The sequence below is a fragment of the Chiloscyllium punctatum genome, chromosome 8 (assembly GCF_047496795.1).
Source record: "Chiloscyllium punctatum isolate Juve2018m chromosome 8, sChiPun1.3, whole genome shotgun sequence".
Taxonomy (NCBI): domain Eukaryota; kingdom Metazoa; phylum Chordata; class Chondrichthyes; order Orectolobiformes; family Hemiscylliidae; genus Chiloscyllium; species Chiloscyllium punctatum.
Genome location: NC_092746.1, coordinates 74725173 through 74738091, shown reverse-complemented (window position 1 = coordinate 74738091; position 12919 = coordinate 74725173). Strand labels below are relative to the sequence as shown.

Genomic DNA, 12919 nt, shown 5'->3' with positions numbered 1-12919 from the left:
TATCATTGATACAGTGATAAAGTCTGGTGTTCAGCAGGAATGATTTAGAGTTGCACAACGACTTATTGACAAGGATTTCAATGTCAGTGCTGATACCTAGCCAATATGCTGACTGTCTTGTGAACAGAAGTAATGAGATTGTTGAAGAATATCAAGCCACAAAGAATCTGACACAATTACCTGCCTTCTTTTAGAATTGATTTGTCAGCAGTACGTAGCTGATCTCAAACAGACCTGCATGGTCTCACATACTCACATGTTCATGGGATGCTGAATTGAATCCAGCTATCCTTCAATGATATTTTTGTAATGTTCAGTAATGTGGAATCCTTTGAAATTTCTTCTTGTAACTGCTGGCATTTGCACTGTGTGAAATTTACCAGGTGAATTGGAGAACATTTTCAAATTTGAGGTCAATGAAGTCAACTTACACATCCAACTTACCAATCCAGATCCTTCTGCAGCACACTAAATGCATCGGATGTGACAATCAGGTTACTTAGCTTGTACCCAATCTCAAAGTCATAATCTCGGATTTTTATCAGAAGAATCTGCAGCCTTGATGGTGCACTCATTAATGGATTTCACCAAATAATCTCCAGTGGTTTGTGGTCACTCACAAACCTTTTTCTGAATATATAGGTACAAAAACATATGACTCCAAAAGCTAAAGCTAATATTCCCCACTCATTGTTTGAATAATTGAGGATAACCATATATAATCCATGTGTCAACAAAGTCCCATTTTATATTCTTCATCATATTGTGTGGCACTACCCGATGCTAAGTAAACAGACTTCAAAGGTGTACTAACTCAAAACTGGGCAATCTTGGACATTACTAGCAGCAGAATTGTATTCAACTACAATTTGTAACTTCACATCCATAAGACCATAAGATATAGGAGCAGAATTAGACCATTTGGCCCAATGAGTCTGATCTGCCATTTGATCATTGTTGATATGCTTCTCAACTCCATTCTCCTGCCTTCTCCCCGTAACCTTTAATCATCTCATTCATCAAGAACCTATCTATCTCTTCTGAGGAGGTTTGGCCTGGTCCATAACAACAAATGCAATTGATCTGCCTGTTTGTAGAATGCACTCTCCCCTTTCTGTGAGGCACATATCTCCTGGGTAGTGATTGCCCTAGAATCGTAAAATTACAAATATGAGACGTCCAATAGTGGTTGAGTCAATGCTTTTGAATGGGGTACAGAAGGTAGTGAGATCTTTGGACTCCTCCACAAGATGTACTGACCAGAAAGAATGCAGACTTAGTCCTTCGAAAGTGGATCTTTTGGAGGGATCCACTTCAAAGCATTCAAACTCCATTTTATCTCAATATCACTTCACCAGAGGTTTGGTCGTTAGAGTGAGCAATTTTAAACCACTGAATGGAAAGATGGAACCAAATGTAGTGGTTAAATTCCAAATGTGCAACTCTAAATCATTGCACCAGGAGCAGCAAACACATCAATACACTGCATTTTGTTTTGCCATTGCTGACTGTAGAGAGGCCCTTTAAAAATATAAAAGGTGCAAACAAAGCTTGGCAGAGGCAGAATGTCAGTTATCAGGCCTTTCTTGTCAAGGTTCAGCATTACAACATTTAGGGTTTGTAATGAATAATAGCTGATTGAGCAGCAGGGAATCTATAACTGTTAAATTGCACCGCTGGAAACTATCAGTACTTGCAGTAAAGGATAGCAGATTTTAAATCCTGAAGCTAAATAATAATATTGAAAAATAATTATTATTCTTTGACTGGACAAAAGTACACAATACACAATTAACAAGCATCAACCAGGGATTATAATTAGTCAGATTTTCTTTCTGGAGAATTGAATGAGACAGGAACTAATTATTTGGCTAAAGATGTGAATTACATTTCAACATTCTTTTCTCCAACAAAAACTGATTTTTATGAGAGTTATTCTTTCTGGAAGATTCAGTTTATGTTTTTTTGTTCTTATCGCAAGGTTTGTGGTTGCTGTCGAGTGTCCTCCCTATGAATGCATAAATCAAAAATTTTCAATAAGAATGCCCCTTTGGTAGCTTTAAAATATAAATATGCTGCTGTTTGGTGTGTTATGTCAGTTGGTATGACAGTATGTCTTTCAGAGACATGCTAATTATATCATCATTGTTTCATATCATGTGAGGGTATAAAGGTCTCAAACTCTACCTTACCCAAGGATCACCTAAAGCATGTTACACTCCAAGGAGCATTCATTAACTTCTTACTGGCCCAGTCAATGTGTGCCTAAGGAATACAACATATGTATATAATAGCTTGCTGCAATAAATGTCTTTTGGATTCTACAAATCAACATTACACAAATCTCGTTGTTTTTATGTAATAAGAGATAACATAAACTTTGACACACAAGATGAATTCATTGCTGTAGCCATAAACTCATATCACTGTTCACCACATATCCTCATCAAGCATCTGTGATACCTGCTCAAATAACTCTCCAAGTGATTTAATTTACTATTATCCATGTAAATGAACATTGTACCTGATTATTAATTCAAAAAGCTTCCTCACTTCCAAAATTAAAATGAATGCCTGGAGTTGCTGGGCTTCCCTTTATATCCATTTTTGAACAAGCTTGCAACATTTTCAAATGTCCCATCCTTTGGCACCATCCGTCACGTAAGGAAGATTGGAAGATTATGGTCAGTACCTAAACAATTCTCACCCTTAGCTCTCTCAGCAACCTATGCATCCCAAAGGACTTCATGACTTATCTATGTACCGCCTGTCATTCCAATATCTTTTTTGCCAATGAGTATATCCACTACCTTAATAAAGGCAAAATACAATGGATGCTAGAAATCTGCAGAAGAGACATACTAGACTTAAAATGTTAACTCTCTTTCTTCCGACACTGATGTTGTTAGACCTGCTGAGTTTCTCCAATATTGTAAGCGTTTATTTCAATTATCCTCACTTCCACCGTGATCACTTCTTTGATAAAGACAGAAGCAAATTGCAAATTTAGGACCTGAGCAATGCTCAGTACCTCTGTACATAGATTCTCTTTAGATCCCTAATTGGTACAGTGCTTTCTCTTTCTATCTGATTAAATCTTCTATAAGCCTATAAGCAATAAAGAGTTCCTTTTATTTAAGTTGCCACTGCATTCTCATACTCTCTCTTCGCTTTTCTCGTTTCTCTATCCATTTCCCCTTCAAACCTTCCACATGCAACTTGGTTCTCATTTGCATTTTCAAACTAGCATCTGTCAAATAGCCTCCTTTTCTGCTTCACCTAACCCACAATTTCTCTTGACATCTAGACAGCTCTACTTTGGTAACTCTATTACTTCTGGTAATGTGCTCAGACTATTACACAAACTAGTTCTGAAGAGGCCATACTAGACTTGAAATATTAACTATTTCCCACTCCACAGATGTTGCCAGACTGCTGGGTTTCATAGAACATGGAACATAGAACAATACAGCGTAGAACAAGCCCTTTGGCCCTCAATGTTGCGCTGACCTGTGAACTATTTTCAGCTGGTCACCCTACACTATCCCATCATCGTCCATGTGCTTATCCAAGGAATGTTTAAATCTCCCTAAGGTGGTTGAGTTAACTACATTGGCAGGAAGGGCATTCCGTGCCCTTACCACTCTCTGAGTAAAGAACCTGCCTTAAGAACATCTGTCTTAAATCTATCACCCCGGAATTTGTAGTTATGTCCCCTCTACAAGCTGAAGTCATCATCCTAGGAAAAAGACTATCACTGTCTACCTTTCTAATCCTCTGATCATCTTGCATGTCTCTATCAAATTCCCTCTTAGCCTTCTTCCTTCCAATGAGAACAGGATCAACTCTCTCAGCCTTTCCTCATAAGACCTTCCCTCCAGACCAGGCAATATACTGGTAAATCTCTTCTGCACCTTTTCCAATGCTTCCACATCTATCCTGTAATGGGTTGACCAGAACTGTACACAATATTCCACGTGTGGCCGCACTAGCGTTTTGTATAGTTGCAGCATGAAATTACAGCTCCGGAAATCAATCTCTCTACCAATGAAACTTAACACAGCGTATGTCTTCTTCGCAGCACTATTAACCTGGGTGGCAACTTTCAGGGATCTATGTACATGGACTCCAAGATCCCTCTGCACTTCCACACTACCAAGAATCTTTCCATTGACCCAGTATTCTGCCTTCCTGTTATTCTTCCCAAACTGAATCACCTCACATTTAGCTGCATCGAACTCCATTTGCCACCACTCAGCCTGATTCCGCAGTTTATCCAAGTCCCCCTGCAACCTACGACATTCTTCCAACTGTCCACTACTCCACTGACTTTAGTGTCATCTGCAAACTTACTAATCCATCTATCTATGCCTGTGTCTAAGTCATTTATAAAAATGACAAACAGCAGTGGTCCCAAAACAGATCTTTGTGGCATACACTAGTAATTGGACTCCAGGCTGAATATTTTCTATCAACCACCACTCGCTTCCTTCTTTCAGAAAGCCAGTTTCTAATCCAAACTGCTAAATCAACCTCAATCCGATGTCCCTGCATTTTCTCCAACAGCCTACCATGTGGAACCTTATCAAAGATTTTACTGAAGTCCATAAGACCATAAGACATAGGAGTGGAAGTAAGGCCATTTGGCCCATTGAGTCCACTCCGCCATTCAATTATGGCTGCGGGCACTTCAACTCCACTTACCTGCATTCTCTCCGTAGCCCTTAATTCCCCGAGACAACAAGAATCTATCAATCTCTGCCTTGAAGACATTTAGAGTCCCAGCCTCCACTGCACTCTGCAGCAATGAATTCCACAGGCCCACCACTCTCTGGCCGAAGAAATGTCTCCGCATTTCTGTTCTGAATTTACCCCCTCTAATTCTAAGGCTGTGACCACCGGTCCTAGTCTCCTAACCTAACGGAAACAATTTCCTAGCGTCCACCCTTTCCAAGCCATGTATTATCTTGTACGTCTTTATTAAGTCTCCCCTTAATCTTCTAAACTCCAATGAATACAATCCCAGGATCCTCAGCCGTTCCTCATATGTTGGACCTAGCATTCCAGGGATCATCCTTGTGAATCTCCGCTGGACACGTTCCAGTGCCAGTATGTCCTTCCTGAGGTGTGGGGACCAAAACTGGACACAGTACCCCAAATGGGGCCTAACCAGAGCTTTATAAAGTCTCAGTAGCACAATGGTGCTTTTATATTCCAACCCTCTTGAGATAAATGATAACATTGCACTTGCTTTCTTAATCACAGACTCAACCTGCATGTTGACCTTCAGAGAATCCTCGACTAGCACTCCCAGATCCCTTTGTACTTTGGCTTTACGAATTTTCTCACCATTTAGAAAATAGTCTGTGCTTTTATTCTTTTTGCCAAAGTGCAAGACCTCGCATTTGTTCACATTAAATTCCATCAGCCATTTCCTGGACCACTCTCCCAAACTGTCTAGATTCCTTCTGCAGCCTCCCCACTTCCTCAGTACTACCTGCCTGTCCACCTAACTTTGTATCATCTGCAAACTTTGCTAGAATGCCCCCAGTCCCTTCATCCAGATCATTAATATATAATGCGAACAGCTGTGGCCCCACCTGTGGGACACCGCTCATCACCGGCTGCCATTCTGAAAAAGAACCTTTTATCCCAACTCTCTGCCTTCTGTCAGACAGCCAATCCTCAATCCATCCCAGTAGCTCACCTCGAACACCATGGGCCCTCACCTTGCTCAGCAGCCTCCTGTGTGGCAGCTTATCAAAGGCCTTTTGGAAGTCTAGATAGACCACATGCACTGGGTTTCCCTAGTCTAACCTACTTGTCACCTCTTCAAAGAATACCAACAGGTTTGCCAGGCATGACCTCCCCTTACTAAATCCATGTTGACTTGTTCTAATCAGACTCTGCTCTTCTAAGAATTTAGAAACCTCATCCTTAATGATGGATTCTAGAATTTTACCAACAACCGAGGTTAGGCTAATTGGCCTATAATTTTCCATCTTTTGTCTTGATCCTTTCTTGAACAATGGGGTTACAGCCGCGATCTTCCAATCATCCGGGACTTTCCGCGACTCCAGTGACTCTTGAAAGATCTCAACCAATGCCTCCGCTATTTCCTCAGCCACCTCTCTCAGAACTCTAGGATGTATCCCATCGGGGCCAGAAGATTTATCAATTTTAAGACTTTTTAGCTTTTCTAGCACTATCTCTTTTGTAATGACAACCATACTCAACTCAGCCTCCTGACTCCCTTTAATTGTTGGGAAATTACTCCTGTCTTCCACTGGCGCAAAGTACTTGTTAAGTTCTCCTTCTATTTCCTTATCTCCCATCACTAGGCTTCCAGCATCAGTTTGAAGTGGCCCAATGTCTACTTTTGTCTGTCGTTTGTTTCTTATGTATTGAAAGAAACTTTTACTATCATTTCTAATATTACTGGCTAGCCTACCTTCATATTTGATCCTCTCCTTTCTTATTACTCTATTTGTTATCCTCTGCTTGTTTTTGTAGCCTTCCCAATCCTCTGATTTCCCAGTGCTCTTGGCCACTTTATAGGATCTCTCTTTTTCTTTAATATATTTCCTGACTTCCTTTGTCAGCCATGGCTGTCTAATCCCTCCCTGGATAATCTTTCTTTTCTTGGGGATGAACCTCTGTACAGTGTCCTTAATTATACCCACAAACTCCTGCCATTTTTGCTCTACTGTCTTCCCCGCAAGCCTCTGCTTCCAGTCTATTTTTGTCAGTTCCTCTCTCATGCCCTCATAATTACCTTTATTTAATTGTAACACCATTACATCTGATTTTGCCTTCTCTCTTTCAAACTCCAGACTGAACTCTACCATATTATGGTCGCTGCTTCCTAAGGGTTCCCTTACTTTAAGATCTTTTATAAAGTCTGGTTCATTGCAAAGCACTAGGTCCAGAATAGCCGGCTCCCTTGTGGGCTCCATGACAAGCTGTTCCAAAAAGCCATCCTGTAGGCATTCCATGAATTCCCTTTCTTTGGATCCACTGGCAACATTATGTACCCAGTCCACCTGCATATTGAAGTCTCCCATAATCACTGTGACCTTGCCTTTCTGACATGCCTTCTCTATTTCCCGGTACGTGTTGCGTCCCTGGTCCTGACCACTGTTAGGAGGTCTGTACACAACTCCAATTATGGTTTTTTTGCCTTTGTGGTTCCTCAATTCCACCCACACAGACTCCACATCATCTGACGCTAAGTCATTCAGTGCCATAGATTTAATATTGTTCTTAACTAACAAGGCAACCCCACCCCCTCTGCCGACCTCCCTGTCTTTTCGATAAGTTGAAAATCCTTGGAGGTTTAACTGCCAGTCCTGACCCCCCTGTAACCAAGTCTCTGTGATGCCTATCACATCATAATCATTCACTATGATCTTTGCCATTAGTTCATCTGCTTTGTTATGAATGCTACGAGCATTCAGGTAAAGCACCTTAATGCTAACTTTCTTATCATTAGAAATATTGGAAGTCATATGAGTCCTAAGTTATCCTTGCTTTTTTCTGCATTCCCAGTCTGCCTCAATTTTAAATCCGCCTGGACACATGCTATCCTGCTGCTTGTCTTTCCATTTAACGCCATACTCCCTGTTGCTTTCACTTTCCCTTCCCCCCAACTCAGAAGTTTAAAGTCCTACTGACCACCCTATTTATCCTCTTCGCTAGAACATTGGTACCTGATCGGTTCAGGTGGAGACCGTCCCAACAGTACAGATCCCCTCTGTTCCAAAACTGATGCCAATGCCTCATGAAGTGGAATCCCTCTTTCCCACACCAATCCCTTAGCCACGTGTTTACTTGCCTAATTTTCTTGTCCCTATGCCAATTGGCGCGTGGCTCGGGCAATAATCCGGAGATTATGACCCTTGAGGACCTGTGCTTCAATTTCCTGCCTAGTGCTTCGTAATCCCCAAACAGTTCCTCCACCCTAGTCTTGCCTATGTTGTTAGTACCAATGTGGACCTCAACAACTGGATCCTCCCCCTCCCGCTCCAATATCCTTTCAAGCTGGTCGGAGATGTCCCGCACCCTGGCACCGGGCAGGCAACACACCATGCGAGACTCCCGATCCAGCTTGCAAAGAATACTATCTGTCCCCCTAATTATAGAATCCCCTATAACCACTACTTGTCTATTAACCCCCCCCTCTTGAATGGCCTTCTGCACCATGGTGCCGTGGTCAGTTGGCTCATCTTGTCCAGAGCCCTTTTCCTCATCCGAACAGGGAGCAAGAATTTCGTACCTGTTAGACAAGGTCAAGGGCTGAGGCTCCTCCACTCCTGAACTCAGATTCCCCTTACCTGCCTCACTTACAGTCACACTCTGATGAGCCTGATCACAAGCTGAATGTGAATTACTTAATCTCCCAGGTGTGACTGCCTCCTGAAACAAAGCATCCAGGTAACTCTCCCCCTCCTGGATGTGTCGCAGTGTTTGAAGCTCAGATTCCAGATCATCAATTCTGATCCGGAGTTCTTCCAGCAACCAACACTTGCTGCAGATGTGGTCACTGCCATTCACAATGGGATCAGCCAGCTCCCACATCATACAGCTACAGCACATCACCTGCCCAGCCATCTCTGCTTAGTTAATTAATTACTTAGTTACTTTATACAAGTTTGAGTTAGAATACTTTCTGATACCTCCATGTATAGTACATCAAAGGCCCTACCCACATCTGCATGCTTGATCACCTTCTCATAAATTCAATGAGGTTCGTGAGACACGACTTGCCCTTGACGAAACAATGTTGACTTTCTGAAATCAAATTGTTGCTCGCTAGATGAATATAAATCCTATCTCTTATAATCCTTTCCAAAAGTCCTTTGGTACTAAACCTGTAGACAATGATGACTCAAAGATCAAAGCCAAAGGCTCCGCCACCTCCTCCCTAGCATCCCAGAGAATCCTCAGATAAATCCCATCTGGCCCAGGGGATCTGTCTACTTTCACTCCTTCTAGAATTGATAACATCTCTTCCTTACTAACCTAGATCCTTTTTGTCTAATATCTCGTACCTCATTCTTCTCCTCTACAATAGTCTCCTTTACCTGAGTGAAAACCAATGATAAATATTCATTTAGCACTTTTCCGATCTCCACAGGGTCCACACACAACTTCCCACTTCTGTCTTTGATTGGGCCAATTCCTACCCTAGTCATCTTTTTATTCCTCACATACCAAGAGAAAACTTTAGGGTTCTCCTTTATTATACCTGCTAAAGGCTGCTCATGTCCTCTCTTTAAATTAGATTACTTACAGTGTGGAAACAGGCCCTTCGGCCCAACAAGTCCACTCCGATGCGCAACCCACCCATTCCCCTACATTTACCCCTTTACCTAACACTACGGGCAATTTAGCATGGCCAATTCACCTGACCTGCAGATCTTTGGATGTGGGAGGAAACTGGAGCACCCAGAGGAAACCCACGCAGACACGGGTAGAATGTGCAAACTCCACACAGTCAGTCGCCTGAGTCGGGAATTGAACCCGGCTCTCTGGCGGTGTGAGGCAGCAGTGCTAACCACTGTGCCACCGTGCCGTCCTTAAATCCTTCTGGCTAATCTGTAACTCTCCTTCACCTTATCTGAACCATCTTGTCTCACCATCACATAAACCTCCTTCTTCTGCTTAACAAGAGACGCAATTTCTGTAGTAAACCACAGTTCCCTTACTTTATCATTTCCTCCCTGCCTCACAGGGACATACCCATCATGGACACACAATATTTGTTCCTTAAACCAGCTCCACATTTCGATTGCCCCTATCCCTTGCATTTTGCTACCCCATTCTATGCATCCTAATTCTTGCCTAATCGCATTATAATTGCCCTTGCCCCATTGATAGCTCTTGCCCTACGGCATGTACCTATCCATTTCCATCGCTAAACTAAATGTAACTGCATTATAGTCATTCTCTCCAAAGTGCTCACCTATAACTAAATCAAACACCTGGCCTGGTTGATTCCCAAGCGCCCTCTTGCGGGCCTTTCGACATACTGTGTCAGAAAACCCTCCTGCACACATTGGACAATGTTTCTCCACCATACTCTGAGTTTATTACAGAAACTATCTTGCTTCTAAATGCTGCCCATTGCTAACTTACAGTTAAGACTGACAACCTTTCCTGTGAATTTAGCTTAGCCAGTTCCATCATTAACCCAATGGAATTAGTCTTAAATATTTCTACTCTCGATGTTCCACAAATGTTTCCAGACCAACCCTTTGACCCACCTCATTCCCCAGAACCACATCCACCAAAGTTCGCACGGTGGCAGTAGTTAGCACTGCTGCCCAACAGTGCCAGGACCAAGGTTCAATTTCACCCTCGGGTGACTGTCTGTGTGGAGTTTGCACATTTTCCCTGCATCTGCGTGGGTTTCCTCCAGGTGCTCCGGTGTCCTCTTACAGTCCAAAAGATGTGCAGGCTAGATGAATTAGCCAGAGGAAATACACAAGGTTGGGCGGTGGGGGTGGTGGGTGTCTGGATGGGATGCCCTTCAGATGGTTAGTGTGGACTTAATGGGCCAAATGGCTTGCTTCCACAATGTAGGGATTCTAGTTGGATTATAAGTGTAATGATTATAGTGTCCATCTATGGGACTGACAGTTGATCACATCAGAATTTCCAGCAGCAACAGGCAGTTTTCCATCCCAACTTAGCTATCAAAGCACTGAAGTGAAAGCCCTTCTGAAATGAGGAAGAAAATGACATCAAATATCTTACTTTTAAAATTACTGTCATTATAACTTGCAAAACATTTAATATGACAGTCAGACGGCTTTTAACAAAATTGTCTCAAGATAAGGTGCACGTTTATAGTAGTTGAAATTGTGGGAACCATCTGAACTGTAATTAGGACTGAGCTGCAAAAGTATCTTGAAATAGTCATAATTGCACCAACTAAATGCTTTCTGTCATCGCAATGGAAAATATCCTGATAAACTCCTGGGGATAGGTTTAATCTCAAAGAGCAGTTAATTTAATACAGGTAGTATCATTAGCTTGCAACAGCTTTGTTCACTCACATTATAAAGTGCTGATATTCCGAATGCTTGTAACTTTCCCTGCTCTGGTTGGTTAAGATAGACAGCAACATAAAGAGCTTAGTCCTAGTTCTGATAACTCATGCTTTACTGCTGCACAAACTAGCTCTTCTATTACTTGTGCTCAGCAAGCTCCAGTCAGGATATTTAAAAAGTCATTACAAATAATAATTCATGTCAATAGACTAATTACAGAATTATTAAAATATAATATTTGCCTTAGGCAACAATTAGCAGAAAATGCCAAATACATTCTCTCTACTACAGTTAGGACAGGGGTTTGGAGAGGAGGAATTGGGATGGGATTTGTTCTTGGGGGCAAGGATTGAGAGGAAGTGGAATATAAAGAGCAGAAGATAAAGAAGTGAAAAATCTTAGGGTTAATTAACTCGACTGCTCCTTTGAATGTTCAGCAGTCAGACACTAGAATATGAGACAAGTGGTCAAAACATATTTCAAACCTTTTCTCAACTAAATGAATTTCCTTAGTAAGTACAGGAAATCAAGCTAAGTTATTTGCATTTTTCTTCAAGGTGGCTTAGTCTCGGGGATTTTCAGTATTGAGAAAGTGAACAGAAGGCTGAACCACAAGCAACTAAAATGTAAAACCAGACTGTAAAAGCTTCTACAAGCATGAAAAAGGTGTTTGGCTGGAGATTATCAATGCATTGGTAATGGCCTTCCTAAATTCCATTGAATGGAATGATTCCATTAACAAGAGGGTGGTTAGCAAAATTAAAGTACATGGAATGGTAGGTAAAAAGCAATAACTTGTTTGTGGGGATGAAATATTTCCCGGTTTGCTGATGATACAAAGTTAAGCAAGAATGCCTGTGGTGAGGAAGATGTAAAACATTTTCTGGAGGAATTTGATGAGCTTAGTGATTGGGCAACAACATGGTACATTGTGTCAAATGTGGATACAAGTGAGGTTATCCACTTTGGTAGGAAGAACAGATGTGCAGAGAATTTCTTAAGAGTGAGAGTTTAGAAAGTGTAGATGTTCAATGGTACTTAGTTGGCCTTGTCAAGAAGTCACTGAAAGCTAACATGCAAGTGCAGCAAGCTATTAGGAAGGCTAATGGAATGTTAGCCTTTATTGCAAGAGAAGTTGAGTATAGGAGCAGTAAAGCATTGCTTTAATTTACAGGAGCTTGCTTAAACAGTACCTTGAATTGTGTGTCCCCTTATCTCAGGCAAGATGTTCATTCCATAGAGGGAGTGCAATAAATATTCACCAGAGTTGTTCCCAGGATTTCAGGAATGTCCTATTAAAGAAAGACCAAAAGACTGGAGCAGTATCCTCTGGAGTTTTAAAGAATGAGGAGTGGTCTCATTGAAGCTGACAAAATAGTGAAAAGGCTGGATAGGCTAGATGCCTTTAAGATGTTTCTCCTTTAATAAAAGCTAGAAATCATTAACTCTGATTTTTATTTACCTGCTGAGTTTTTCCAGCAGTTTCTATTTTGTCTCTGATTTACAACATTCACAGTTCTTCCAGTGTTTAGAAACAACAATAACATTGCTCCAAGTACTTTAACATGGGGTCGATAGAAACCTATTAGATATGACTGACTGCCTTGAAGATCTGCAACTGCCCTGTGTTTTCATTGAAGACTCTGTGACATGTAACAATGGCCCATTGGAAATTAAGGTATCCAATAGCTTGTTTTAAAAAAAAAGTTCATTTGACATGACCTCAATATAATTAGGGAATTCTAGTCCCATTCTCTGTTAAGGCAATCTATGAAATTTTTTATCGCATGATATCTAGCTTTTGCAAGTTTTCACAAATTGAGTCTGAAAATAAGAGATATAGAATCATAGAGTCATAGAGATAT

General features: G+C 41.4%; 1 protein-coding gene across 1 annotated transcript in view; it reads right to left on the bottom strand.

Moving 5' to 3' along the window:
• The window catches only part of znf804b (zinc finger protein 804B), a 594959-nt gene extending 582655 nt beyond the window's left edge, over positions 1-12304 (bottom strand). Inside the window, exon 1 of the mRNA XM_072575817.1 lies at positions 12248-12304. The gene's annotated coding sequence lies outside the window, so the exon portion shown is untranslated. The remainder of the gene's footprint in view (positions 1-12247) is intronic.
• Positions 12305-12919: the final 615 nt, after the last annotated feature.